General features: G+C 32.9%; 2 long non-coding RNA genes across 2 annotated transcripts; both read left to right on the top strand.

Annotated features, from left to right (window-relative positions):
* The first annotated feature begins 935 nt into the window (after positions 1 to 935).
* LOC126674483 (uncharacterized) lies at positions 936 to 3,961 on the top strand. Its single transcript, XR_007639543.2, has 3 exons — positions 936 to 1,531; positions 2,037 to 2,879; positions 3,602 to 3,961. It is a non-coding gene; the product is annotated as an uncharacterized LOC126674483 (long non-coding RNA).
* Positions 3,962 to 8,679: 4,718 nt separating this feature from the next.
* LOC126674494 (uncharacterized) lies at positions 8,680 to 11,370 on the top strand. The gene is made up of 3 exons (XR_007639548.2): positions 8,680 to 8,940; positions 9,446 to 10,288; positions 11,011 to 11,370. It is a non-coding gene; the product is annotated as an uncharacterized LOC126674494 (long non-coding RNA).
* Positions 11,371 to 14,202: the final 2,832 nt, after the last annotated feature.

Genomic DNA, 14,202 nt, shown 5'->3' with positions numbered 1-14,202 from the left:
TGTCCTATCGATACGGAAATTGTATACGAAGTTGCTACGCGCGAATTAAGAAAGTTGCAGAAAGGTTGGTCATCTCTTTTACGAACAGATATTAAGTATAAACGTACAATTGACTATGATACAAAGAAATGCAACGACAAAACTAACAATCTTTATAGATGTTAGCAATTCTCGTAAGAAGAATCGAAAATTTGATAACAAAGACAGTTATTAAAGTTGAAAACGATAGAGGAAATAATACCAAGAAAAACAAAATACAGTTCAAGTTGGATAGAATAGAAAGTTATCCCAAAGGTATGGATAAAGTCGAGGATTAATATACAGTAGAAGTGAGCAAGGATCTATTATAAGAAAAGGAGCCAGTAGGGATCGTTGTTACGCAAATAAGAAACCTACGAACTAACGATACTTCAGCGATGCAAGTTCTTTGGAAAAATCACTCTATCAAAGAGTGTACGTGCAAGGTAAGAGCGAGTATGCAAGGAAGCTACTCATATGTGTTTATTTCGAGTAAGTGGCAAAAGTTTAAATTCGAGGACGAATTTATTATAAGGGGGGGTGAATGTAATACCCCGTAAACTGTTAAGATACTTTTCAGATTCTAGGACGTGCCACTTGTCCGAAATTAAGAAAGTTGGGATAAGGTGATCGGGAATGAGAATCAAAATAACAAGTATTGTCGGAATAAGTATATTAATTGGATCGCGGAATAATAAATTTTAAGCGAAAATTTATTATTCAGAGTGATTACTAGCGGGACTAAAGGGAAGCCAGAGTAATTAAAATAAAATAAAGTATAAGTCCCGATCTAATGATTTTCACGTTAAGGTCCGTGAAATATTTTTAAGAAATTATGGAAAAAGTTTCATAATTTTTGGACATTGTTTAGTTAAGCATGTCGGTTAATTGAGAAGTTGAGTTAAAGTGCAAATTAGCCACTTTAAGGACTAAAGTGGACTTTTGACCATAAAATTCCGAGGGAAGTTGTGTTTTACTCTATTTTCTTAAGATAAGAAAATAATGTCCATAAAATGATTATCGATAATCATTAAAATGAAATATTGGATGAAAAAGTGCAAGTTAGCTCAAAATGGAAATTTGAGCGTTTTTGGCAAAAATTGCCAAAATAAAATTATTGAAAAATGAAATTATAAGATATGAGATTAATATTATTTATTTGGAAATAAATAATATGGAGTTAGTCGGACCTATAAGATTTAGTGTTCGACGGACTAAATTGGACGAAAGAAAAGTTATGGATTAAGAAATGAGGAGGTGGCAAATTAAAGGGCTAAAATGGATATAAGGCCACAACTTGATGAGTAAGGGATTAAGTGGCATAATTTCCAGAAATATCCATAACTCATTCATTCATTAGCAAAGAATAAGAAGAAAGAAAGAAAAGATGGAGAAGAAGAAAGAAAAGAGAAAAATGGAGAGATCATGCCAAAATCAAGTTTCGGAACTCGTTTCTCGACCAAATTGAACGATTTTGGTGGCTATGGATTCAGGACTCAATCCTCTACTCAAGGTAAGCATCAATTCCAGTTTTTATTTGCTGAATTTTGGACGAAATGGATGAGTAAAGGGCTGTTCATTTTCGGCAATTTCATGAATTCATGGTTGAATATATAATTGATGATTCTTGATGTTTAGAAGCTTTGAATTTGATATTTTGATGATGGAATTATGAGTAATTAAGGTTGATATATTTAAGATAGGTCATGGCCGAAATTTATTGAATATAAGTGATAGATTTGGATGAGAAATTGAAGGCAAGTTTTGGCAATCATGGATGAATTTGGTGTGTTGATTATGTTAATGATTCTTGATAAATTTAAGTCATTAATTATGAGATTTGATGGTTGAATATTGATAAGTTAGGGCTGTTATGTAAGAAGTGTTATGTCTGAAAATTTTGGAAATTTTTAATGATTAAAATTGGACGAGAACTAAGTGATTTCGGCAATATGTCGGGTTTGCGTGTTTGAATGCTTGTTTGGCGGTGATGAAACGTTTTGCGTTTTGTTTCCTAGGTTCGGCAAGGATTCCGGACAGCCATGCCCTGCCCCTAGTAGGCAGAGGTATAAAGGTCATAGGGGCTGAGGGGGTAAGTCCTCAATTGTCGAGAACGAAAGCATTCGTCGTTGGTTAAACTCGACAAGTAACGGATCGAGGTAAGAATGTAGTTCGACGTTTTCGAAATAAGTATTGATTGGACTTTGGTGTGATTAATGTTTAAGGTATTTGGCCCTAGCATAGTACAAAGATTTATGATATAAATGCTAAAGTCTAAGGTTCCGTTAGTCTATAAGTTACGAGATAAAGTTTACGCAAACTAGTAGGACGTTTTGCAGAAAACTCTTCTGCAAAACAGCCCTGTTGCAAAGGCCGTATCTCGAGTTATATAACTCCAAATTAAGTTCCGTTTGTTGGTACGGAAACTTAAGGATGTTATCTAAATATGTCTAAGTATAAGTTTTTGATGATTCGGAACCTAAGATGTTCATTTTGGACTGAATATTTTATTATGCAGTCTGCCCTGCACTTGTAATCAGCTTTAAGGAAATAACTTTGGAGCTAATTTCCGACACCTTCGGGTGCTAATCTCAGTCCGAGACCTAAACAAATGTTTTAGGAGACATTCTAAACTTTAAGAATGTTAAGTTTGTTTAGAGGTCGGACTGTTTTAAATGAGCGATTTCGATAGCCGAAGTTGGCTAGAAATTATGTTTTGGATATTTAGCATATAGTTAGAATGTTAATAATTTAGGTTATTATCGAATTTTTGTAGACTTGCCGAGGAAACTACTAACAGGACACGGAACGTGACGAACGATATTGCTTTGTTTGTTCTAGAAGATTTTGGATAGCAAGTGGTGAGTTTACAGTCTACTTTTGCGTGTTATTAATAAAAGTTATTCATTTTGTTTATTATTATTATAAATGCATCGCATGAAACGTTATTATTTATAATGATTATTATTTTTATTAAATGTTTATTCTTTATGAAATAAAACTAGTATAGTGATCCGAGGAAACGAGCTACCTATTGGGCGTCAATAGGCTGTGTGATCACCAGTGTCCGGTCAGTCATAGAATTAGTATAGATAGATGCATGTATTTAAAAATGTTTGATATGATCTCGTTAAATGATGACTATGTTTGGGAGTAAGGAGGATTATGTTTTTGGTAGATACGTGAGTAACTCGGTTGAACTATCTCGGGACCCGTATCTAGTGAGTAACTCGGTTGAACTATCTCGGGACTCACACCTTGGGATTAAGCAGTGACATGATGTAACTCGGTTGAACTATCTCGGGACTATGTCACGTGGTAACGAGTAACTCGGTTGAACTATCTCGGGACCGTACCACTTGGATTGAAATGATTTGATATAATATTGATGGATACAATATGAGTAGGATACGGATAGGAAATAGTAAGAGTTTAAGATTAAGGTTTCAATCGGATCTAATACTTGATATATACTATGTTCATATATATATTTGTTATGTTTTAAATGCGATGTTATTTTACACAACACCATTAGTAAACGTAAACTCACTCAGTATTTCCCAAAATACTGACCCCCTCACAGTGTTTCATTTCAGGGTCATAGTAAAGGATGTGACGAACTTCTATGTCCTTGTTCCAGAAGTTCGGAGTTTGTACAGAATCAATAGTGCTGCAGTAGTTGAGTATTAGTAAGTTGTAACGGTGTGTCAAACGGTTTTGATTGTAAAACGTATACTCTGATATTTGTAAAAGGTTTTGAAACTGCGCTTTTAAACCGTTTGTTAAAGGTGGAACGGGCTGTGCTAGATGTGAGACATCGCAATATAAGACCCAGGTTCCTATGTAATGTTTTCAGGTTTTGAAACAGACGTTTGTATACGTCAAGAATGGAAAGGTTTTCATGAAAATGATTTTGTATATGATTATGATTTTTTTTTATCAATTTATTCACGAAAAATTTATACTCATTTTAGGCTTGCTACGGGTTTTGGAAACAAAAATTCCCATTCCCTAGCGCCGGTCGCGACTTGAGATTTCGGGTCGTGACAAAGGTGGTATCAGAGCAGTTGGTCCAGTTACCACTACTAATATGGTTTGAGGCAGGTTGATACTACTGCCAGTCTGTGATTAATGTCTGTCTGACCCTAGGTACTCTGTCATTAAGTGACCTAGGAACTACTGCAGCTATAGGATTCGAGTCTTGTCATTGATAAGTCCTTGTTGTGTTCAAATTTCTAACTCTCCTCGATAGGATGCGAGTCCGTATAATCCGATTGCTTCGTGAAACGTTGTTTGTTCTATATGGAATACGTGTTGACGATGAGGACGCGTGCTTTATTTACGCTGGAGTATGCATATGCAATGTGCATACGGAGAAGGACTTGTGAGAAATGGAATCTCACAACGAATTGTTCTTGTTTCACCATGTTTGGGCAAGATGCACGCTATAGTCAACAGAGAGGATGTACCCTCCAGGTTAATTTCATCCGACCGTTCTTATATCGTTGAGGAAGGACACGATCACCCGAATGCCAGTTGGATATTCTTGAACCAAATAGACGGTTCAATCTAATGGTAGTGACTAGAAGTCATCTGAAACGAATCTAGTCAAACGCCCCGGTACGATTCGTATGATTAGCACTAGTATATTATGGTTTGGCTAGTAAGGCAAGCCATTATAGTAGAGAGGGATAGTATAAGAGATAGATCGTCATCGAATAAGATGATGCATTAGAAAGATTGCGAAGCTAGGTGCATAACCTAAGATAATCCTTTAGGAAGGGAACAAAACGTAGAGAACATACATTGAACACACATTGAACATATATTGAAAGAGTTCGACATACTCTACAAAATGTCCAATATGCACGAATAACCTAAGCTATGCCCTGAACATAGCTTGATAAGTAGATGATGAATAGATAGAGAACAAGAAGAGAAAGGACACACCAATAAGATTGATGAAAAGTCATAATAAAGAAAAGCTAAAATGTCACAGAAGTTCCGATCTGAGTTGACTTATGGTATTTACAAAAGAAATAACGCTTTGAGATTTCTTTTGAAAGTATAATTGTGCACAGTCCCAACATATAGTATGCCATAGGAAGCATGAAAGACATAATTGAAAATATATTGCAGTATCAGCATATATGTATAAATATTTTGATATAAAACCATAATTTTACACTACATCATGCATTCGCTGATACGAGCAATTAAAAGAATTTGAAATAGCAACTCTTTAGTGATGAGAGGTGTCATCACTCTGATGCGCAATTATACTAAAGATTTTGAAACGATATGATTGAGATTGTATTTGATTTGAAAATAAAACGTTTTGAAAGTGCCGACGGGCAAAGTCAAAACGATTTGAAAACATAAGAAAACTAGATGGAATTTCTTGTGGCGCCAATATATAAACTTTAACAAAGAGCAATAACAAATATAAAGGATTGTATAGAGATAGTTTGATAGTGAGCGTAGCTTTACAGCTCATAGGTAGAGCCTATAAAATGAAGATCGTATAGGAGGAGTGAGTCACCTCAAGAGCAAGAGGTACAACGATGATCGCTAGATAACGACATCGAAGTATTTGATTGCAAACATTGACACCAAGATGTGTGTGATCGATATAGACAACCATCACGATAATGGGAATTCATGACACGCAAACACATAAACCCTAAGAAGAATATAGTTTTGGATCGAGAGCGCTTAGAAGACGCGAAGGAAGTAAACGAGAGATACGGCTTGTAAAACCCTGATAAATTCTGATCAAGCAGTTGGATCGGGTTGATTTTGGAGTATGATATTCCTAATACGGTTACCTAAAGACTAACCGTTGCGATTGACGAACGGTGAAGTAGATGAATAGAGGTTACAGAGAGATCTATTGAGAGAGTCGGTGCTAAAGAGATTTGTATATCTTGCGTGGATTAAAAGCACTCGATAAAGGTAATCGAGGAAAGGAAGTGAGAACGTTACTTGGAAAGTAACAAGAAGGGAACAAGGAAATCAACGTCTGTACAAAAGAAGTTAAGAGGAATTGAATTGGTCTAGGTATGCGAACAAATTTACTGATAGACGAGATATCAGTAAGAATATGATAAAGGGACTTACACAAGATCAAGAGTGCAACCCGTCAACAAATTCAAAAGGGAACAACCCTCGACCCTAAACAAAAGATAAGGTTGGAGATATTGAGAATAAGAAGTACAAGGTGATCGAAAGGTAAGTAGGACAAAGGTGAGAACTTCACCGGACATTGGTAAGTAGTTACCAGTCCTATAATCACTAAGACTAGAGGATCCAAAAGTAACATACGCAATAGAATTGTAGGAATAAAAAGGATCGAAAAGCAATATGTGCATTAAGACAAGAAGTATACATTGGTCACGAAACGTAGTAGAGTAATGGTAAGGATTTCAATGGACGCTAGTAAAAGATATTACCAGTCTGATATAGACATTTAAAAATAAAGGATCATGAGCTAAGATATATTGTGCATAAGGACTTGATACATATCGAGAAATGCCAGGCATGCATTCCACTTCATGAGATTCATGAGCTATGAAATGCATGAATAGTGGTGAAGGAAAAGGAATTCCTAACTACCATATGACACGAATAAGATATGTGTTAAGTAACAACACATCATAAAATAAGTAATCTACGGAAGAGTAGGACTTGAGATAAGGTGACAGATTAACCGTGTACTCAACAAGAAAAGAAAAGTATAGGAGAACATTTAAGGAGATTAATGAAATATCGAAAGAAGTTTGATTCTAAACGGAAGATGCAGACAGGAGGATGAAGTCTAAGAATAACGATAATATTTCAAGTAAGGATCATTTGGATGCTTAGTTCATAAGCTTAAACAACAGCCTATGCAAGCAATCAACGATAACCTGGAAGGCGAATTCCAGGCCAATTTTTGACACTTTTGAGTATCAATCTCAACCCGGAGTGTAAAGGAAAATTTTGGACAGCATTGTTGACTATAAGAATGTCAACTTATTTTGGTAAACAGATGCTTTTGAATAAGCGAATTGGACAGCTGAAGAGAGCTAGAAAAGAAAATTTTAGACAAGTTTAGGATAACTCAAAAAGATGTAAGTCAAAGTTTTTATTAATAGATGATGGACAAACAAATGTTTGAAGTTGATATGGGAATGAGTCCATATTGATTTGTGACCACAACTTTGGGTAAGTTGGTAGAAAGTTAATATGAAGAGTAGTATGACTCTTATGATATCACAAAGCGAATGATAAATAAAAGTTGAAGAGTGTTAGCGCTAAGAAGCGAAAGGATGCGAGCCTATTAAGGAAAGAGGTTAGTGGACGACGGGAGAAGAGCCCAACGTGATAACAATTGTTATCCCACATGTTTTTGTCCTATCGATACGGAAATTGTATACGAAGTTGCTACGCGCGAATTAAGAAAGTTGCAGAAAGGTTGGTCATCTCTTTTACGAACAGATATTAAGTATAAACGTACAATTGACTATGATACAAAGAAATGCAACGACAAAACTAACAATCTTTATAGATGTTAGCAATTCTCGTAAGAAGAATCGAAAATTTGATAACAAAGACAGTTATTAAAGTTGAAAACGATAGAGGAAATAATACCAAGAAAAACAAAATACAGTTCAAGTTGGATAGAATAGAAAGTTATCCCAAAGGTATGGATAAAGTCGAGGATTAATATACAGTAGAAGTGAGCAAGGATCTATTATAAGAAAAGGAGCCAGTAGGGATCGTTGTTACGCAAATAAGAAACCTACGAACTAACGATACTTCAGCGATGCAAGTTCTTTGGAAAAATCACTCTATCAAAGAGTGTACGTGCAAGGTAAGAGCGAGTATGCAAGGAAGCTACTCATATGTGTTTATTTCGAGTAAGTGGCAAAAGTTTAAATTCGAGGACGAATTTATTATAAGGGGGGGTGAATGTAATACCCCGTAAACTGTTAAGATACTTTTCAGATTCTAGGACGTGCCACTTGTCCGAAATTAAGAAAGTTGGGATAAGGTGATCGGGAATGAGAATCAAAATAACAAGTATTGTCGGAATAAGTATATTAATTGGATCGCGGAATAATAAATTTTAAGCGAAAATTTATTATTCAGAGTGATTACTAGCGGGACTAAAGGGAAGCCAGAGTAATTAAAATAAAATAAAGTATAAGTCCCGATCTAATGATTTTCACGTTAAGGTCCGTGAAATATTTTTAAGAAATTATGGAAAAAGTTTCATAATTTTTGGACATTGTTTAGTTAAGCATGTCGGTTAATTGAGAAGTTGAGTTAAAGTGCAAATTAGCCACTTTAAGGACTAAAGTGGACTTTTGACCATAAAATTCCGAGGGAAGTTGTGTTTTACTCTATTTTCTTAAGATAAGAAAATAATGTCCATAAAATGATTATCGATAATCATTAAAATGAAATATTGGATGAAAAAGTGCAAGTTAGCTCAAAATGGAAATTTGAGCGTTTTTGGCAAAAATTGCCAAAATAAAATTATTGAAAAATGAAATTATAAGATATGAGATTAATATTATTTATTTGGAAATAAATAATATGGAGTTAGTCGGACCTAAAAGATTTAGTGTTCGACGGACTAAATTGGACGAAAGAAAAGTTATGGATTAAGAAATGAGGAGGTGGCAAATTAAAGGGCTAAAATGGATATAAGGCCACAACTTGATGAGTAAGTGATTAAGTGGCATAATTTCCAGCAATATCCATAACTCATTCATTCATTAGCAAAGAATAAGAAGAAAGAAAGAAAAGATGGAGAAGAAGAAAGAAAAGAGAAAAATGGAGAGATCATGCCAAAATCAAGTTTCGGAACTCGTTTCTCGACCAAATTGAACGATTTTGGTGGCTATGGATTCAGGACTCAATCCTCTACTCAAGGTAAGCATCAATTCCAGTTTTTATTTGCTGAATTTTGGACGAAATGGATGAGTAAAGGGCTGTTCATTTTCGGCAATTTCATGAATTCATGGTTGAATATATAATTGATGATTCTTGATGTTTAGAAGCTTTGAATTTGATATTTTGATGATGGAATTATGAGTAATTAAGGTTGATATATTTAAGATAGGTCATGGCCGAAATTTATTGAATATAAGTGATAGATTTGGATGAGAAATTGAAGGCAAGTTTTGGCAATCATGGATGAATTTGGTGTGTTGATTATGTTAATGATTCTTGATAAATTTAAGTCATTAATTATGAGATTTGATGGTTGAATATTGATAAGTTAGGGCTGTTATGTAAGAAGTATTATGTCTGAAAATTTTGGAAATTTTTAATGATTAAAATTGGACGAGAACTAAGTGATTTCGGCAATATGTCGGGTTTGCGTGTTTGAATGCTTGTTTGGCGGTGATGAAACGTTTTGCGTTTTGTTTCCTAGGTTCGGCAAGGATTCCGGACAGCCATGCCCTGCCCCTAGTAGGCAGAGGTATAAAGGTCATAGGGGCTGAGGGGGTAAGTCCTCAATTGTCGAGAACGAAAGCATTCGTCGTTGGTTAAACTCGACAAGTAACGGATCGAGGTAAGAATGTAGTTCGACGTTTTCGAAATAAGTATTGATTGGACTTTGGTGTGATTAATGTTTAAGGTATTTGGCCCTAGCATAGTACAAAGATTTATGATATAAATGCTAAAGTCTAAGGTTCCGTTAGTCTATAAGTTACGAGATAAAGTTTACGCAAACTAGTAGGACGTTTTGCAGAAAACTCTTATGCAAAACAGCCCTGTTGCAAAGGCCGTATCTCGAGTTATATAACTCCAAATTAAGTTCCGTTTGTTGGTACGGAAACTTAAGGATGTTATCTAAATATGTCTAAGTATAAGTTTTTGATGATTCGGAACCTAAGATGTTCATTTTGGACTGAATATTTTATTATGCAGTCTGCCCTGCACTTGTAATCAGCTTTAAGGAAATAACTTTGGAGCTAATTTCCGACACCTTCGGGTGCTAATCTCAGTCCGAGACCTAAACAAATGTTTTAGGAGACATTCTAAACTTTAAGAATGTTAAGTTTGTTTAGAGGTCGGACTGTTTTAAATGAGCGATTTCGATAGCCGAAGTTGGCTAGAAATTATGTTTTGGATATTTAGCATATAGTTAGAATGTTAATAATTTAGGTTATTATCGAATTTTTGTAGACTTGCCGAGGAAACTACTAACAGGACACGGAACGTGACGAACGATATTGCTTTGTTTGTTCTAGAAGATTTTGGATAGCAAGTGGTGAGTTTACAGTCTACTTTTGCGTGTTATTAATAAAAGTTATTCATTTTGTTTATTATTATTATAAATGCATCGCATGAAACGTTATTATTTATAATGATTATTATTTTTATTAAATGTTTATTCTTTATGAAATAAAACTAGTATAGTGATCCGAGGAAACGAGCTACCTATTGGGCGTCAATAGGCTGTGTGATCACCAGTGTCCGGTCAGTCATAGAATTAGTATAGATAGATGCATGTATTTAAAAATGTTTGATATGATCTCGTTAAATGATGACTATGTTTGGGAGTAAGGAGGATTATGTTTTTGGTAGATACGTGAGTAACTCGGTTGAACTATCTCGGGACCCGTATCTAGTGAGTAACTCGGTTGAACTATCTCGGGACTCACACCTTGGGATTAAGCAGTGACATGATGTAACTCGGTTGAACTATCTCGGGACTATGTCACGTGGTAACGAGTAACTCGGTTGAACTATCTCGGGACCGTACCACTTGGATTGAAATGATTTGATATAATATTGATGGATACAATATGAGTAGGATACGGATAGGAAATAGTAAGAGTTTAAGATTAAGGTTTCAATCGGATCTAATACTTGATATATACTATGTTCATATATATATTTGTTATGTTTTAAATGCGATGTTATTTTACATAACACCATTAGTAAACGTAAACTCACTCAGTATTTCCCAAAATACTGACCCCCTCACAGTGTTTCATTTCAGGGTCATAGTAAAGGATGTGACGAACTTCTATGTCCTTGTTCCAGAAGTTCGGAGTTTGTACAGAATCAATAGTGCTGCAGTAGTTGAGTATTAGTAAGTTGTAACGGTGTGTCAAACGGTTTTGATTGTAAAACGTATACTCTGATATTTGTAAAAGGTTTTGAAACTGCGCTTTTAAACCGTTTGTTAAAGGTGGAACGGGCTGTGCTAGATGTGAGACATCGCAATATAAGACCCAGGTTCCTATGTAATGTTTTCAGGTTTTGAAACAGACGTTTGTATACGTCAAGAATGGAAAGGTTTTCATGAAAATGATTTTGTATATGATTATGATTTTTTTTTATCAATTTATTCACGAAAAATTTATACTCATTTTAGGCTTGCTACGGGTTTTGGAAACAAAAATTCCCATTCCCTAGCGCCGGTCGCGACTTGAGATTTCGGGTCGTGACAGTATTATATATATTAAATTTTATTTATATATTTATTCCTATTAATAAAATAAATAAAATATAAATAAATCCAATAAAGATAAGAAGATAAGTTTTGTATAGATAAAGTAAATAATAAAAATTATGGATAATTTATTTAAAAAGTTATTAGTTGAGAACTTTTTAAATTTTTTTATAACTATATAATTTTTTTATTTATGAAAATCAAAATGTTTTCTTATCAGTTTCTGAGAATTTCTGAGAGTTTTCGGTTTCCGAAACGTTTTCAAAACGGGATATGCAACTTCATTGAAGTTTCCGTGCTTCTTAATTTTGATACAGTTTGTTTATTTTTTTTACAATCTGAAACGAGTAATTTTCTAATAAAAAAATATTAATATGAATCTTAATATATACATGATAAATTAAAATTTTAATTAAAAAATTGCTCAATATTCTCAATTATAAAAAAATATATTAATTTATATTTAGTTTATTTAAAATTTAAAGTTAATTGTAAAATTTATTAAACTTTATAAATTATTTTGCAGTTAGTCCTTACTCCTTATACATAACAACTCTATAAATGGAAAACTTAACTAACAAACATAGTATTTAAAAAAAAACCAATAAACATACTAAAAAATTAATACATAAATGGATCACACTCTAACCATTATAGTAAATAAAGAGTCATACAATTTTTACACTCGATCAGTTTAATATTTTACAATTTTACAATTAATTTCAGTTCAGAAATATTAATTTAAATTGAATTAGTTGACATTTGAAGTCTTGGTTCAGTAAGATCTTAAGATGGTGTATGAGGTTTAAAGTTTGACTCTCAATTCTCTTAAATGGTGTTGTCTGATTAAAAATTATCCAACACTAATAATTAATTCTCGCTAATAATTAGAGTTTGTCTATCTTTAATTAAAAAAATTGAATTAATTGAATCGCTTTATCGATTCGATTTTTAAAATGAAAATTCAAAAGAAAGAAAACACAGCCACCAAACAAGGCCAAAAAGTTGAAAGAATTTCGTGGAAGCATAAGCCAGAATTCAAACAACTAAAGGATGATGATGACCCACAGATTCTTCAAATTGCACATTAAAATCCAAAAAAACATGGCAACATTGCATTATATTAATGCTTTAATTATGGTACTTGAGTAACTCTATTAAAAAAATATAAAAAGCATGGTCTATAATTAATATTCCTATGTCTCAAGTTGTGAATTAAATAGTAATTAATCCAGTGACTAATCTATAATTTTCACGTGCGATTTTGTCCCTTTTTACTTGCTAATTTGGCATTAAACAAGCTTATAATTGCAAATTCCATGTGGGTGGGTTTTTATGTTATTCCTATGTACCGTCCAAGTTGCCGGCGGCCTCCAAATAATAGTAACATTTTTGCCGTCAACCCTACCAACATAGAATTAATTTATGTTTAAATTTTAACTAACTAAATATTTTTATTTTATTTTTATAGATCCGTATCATCATATAATTATATATCGATTAATCTGATAATATATTTAACTTCTAGATAAACTTTGTATAATATTTTGTAATTTTTTAATTGGTCAAATGATAGTAAAACACGAGGGGATTTTGTTAGGTATAAAATCACAATAAGTGTTATATGTATCAAATGTGAACTTAGCAATTAGGTTATGTAGTTAAAATGTCACTTTTGTAACTAAAATGTCAATTGTCACCAAAAAATTTGCAAGTAATTTTGGCTTTTTTTGATTGAACTTCCAAATGTTAAGAAAATGTTATTCAAAAAGAAGGATTTATTTTCATATCTAACCATCAACATCAAATAAAAAGGTAAAGGTAGAATTTTTGAATTAATGGAATAGAACATTCAAAAGTTCCTATATCTATCTTTGTAGCCAAACAGAATCATCCAAAATGGTGTCTAAAGGCAGGTAACAATTTTGGGTCAAGATGCTTATATTTTTATGAATAAAGGACCATTCAAGTTCTTAAGTTTATAATTTCAGTCTGAAATTTTGTAAAATAAAATTTATTACATTCATTTTTTATGCGCATTAAAACAATCACAAAAATATATCAGTAATGAAGTAAAACATTAAATTAAAAAAATATTAAAATTAATATAAAATAATAATCAAAAGTAAAATTTATGATTACTTTTTAAACTCTTAATAAACATATAAATAGACTCAATTGACTGTATTTTGAAGAATTATTATACAAATTTTCATTAATTAACTTAAAAGTTCGCTTATTGCTAGTACGCATAAAGCAGTCTATAAAAATCCGGAGAATTGAATGTCATCAGCATCCGGTCGTACTCGTAACAAATTTAATAGTTGGATAAATATTAATAAGCCACACGTCATTATTTTTTGGTTTAATTGTCTATTGGATCCTATATATTCAAAGAAGAAAGGTTTTGGTTCAACGAATGTCAATGGCATGTGATGGAGAGACAAATCTTGACCTTTACCTACCCAATTTACAAAAATTCTCCCCTTCATTTTTTTTGCTGGTCAAAACTTGTAAACAAATTTTCATCAAGGTAATTCTTCTTTTGTACCCTCAACATAAAAAAGTTTTTTCTTTTCAAAATTAATAAATATCTCAAATTAATAAATTACTATAAATTTTAATTTATTTTATAATTATTTATAGTATTACTAACTTTTATGAGTAAAAAGTCAATCCGGTCTTTAAACTTGTGACTCAGAATTAAATAACTCAATTTCAAC

Source organism: Mercurialis annua, linkage group LG1-X (assembly GCF_937616625.2).
Source record: "Mercurialis annua linkage group LG1-X, ddMerAnnu1.2, whole genome shotgun sequence".
Lineage (NCBI taxonomy): Eukaryota > Viridiplantae > Streptophyta > Magnoliopsida > Malpighiales > Euphorbiaceae > Mercurialis > Mercurialis annua.
The sequence above is the reverse complement of the archived record's forward strand: the minus strand, read 5'-3'. Positions and strand labels throughout refer to the sequence as shown.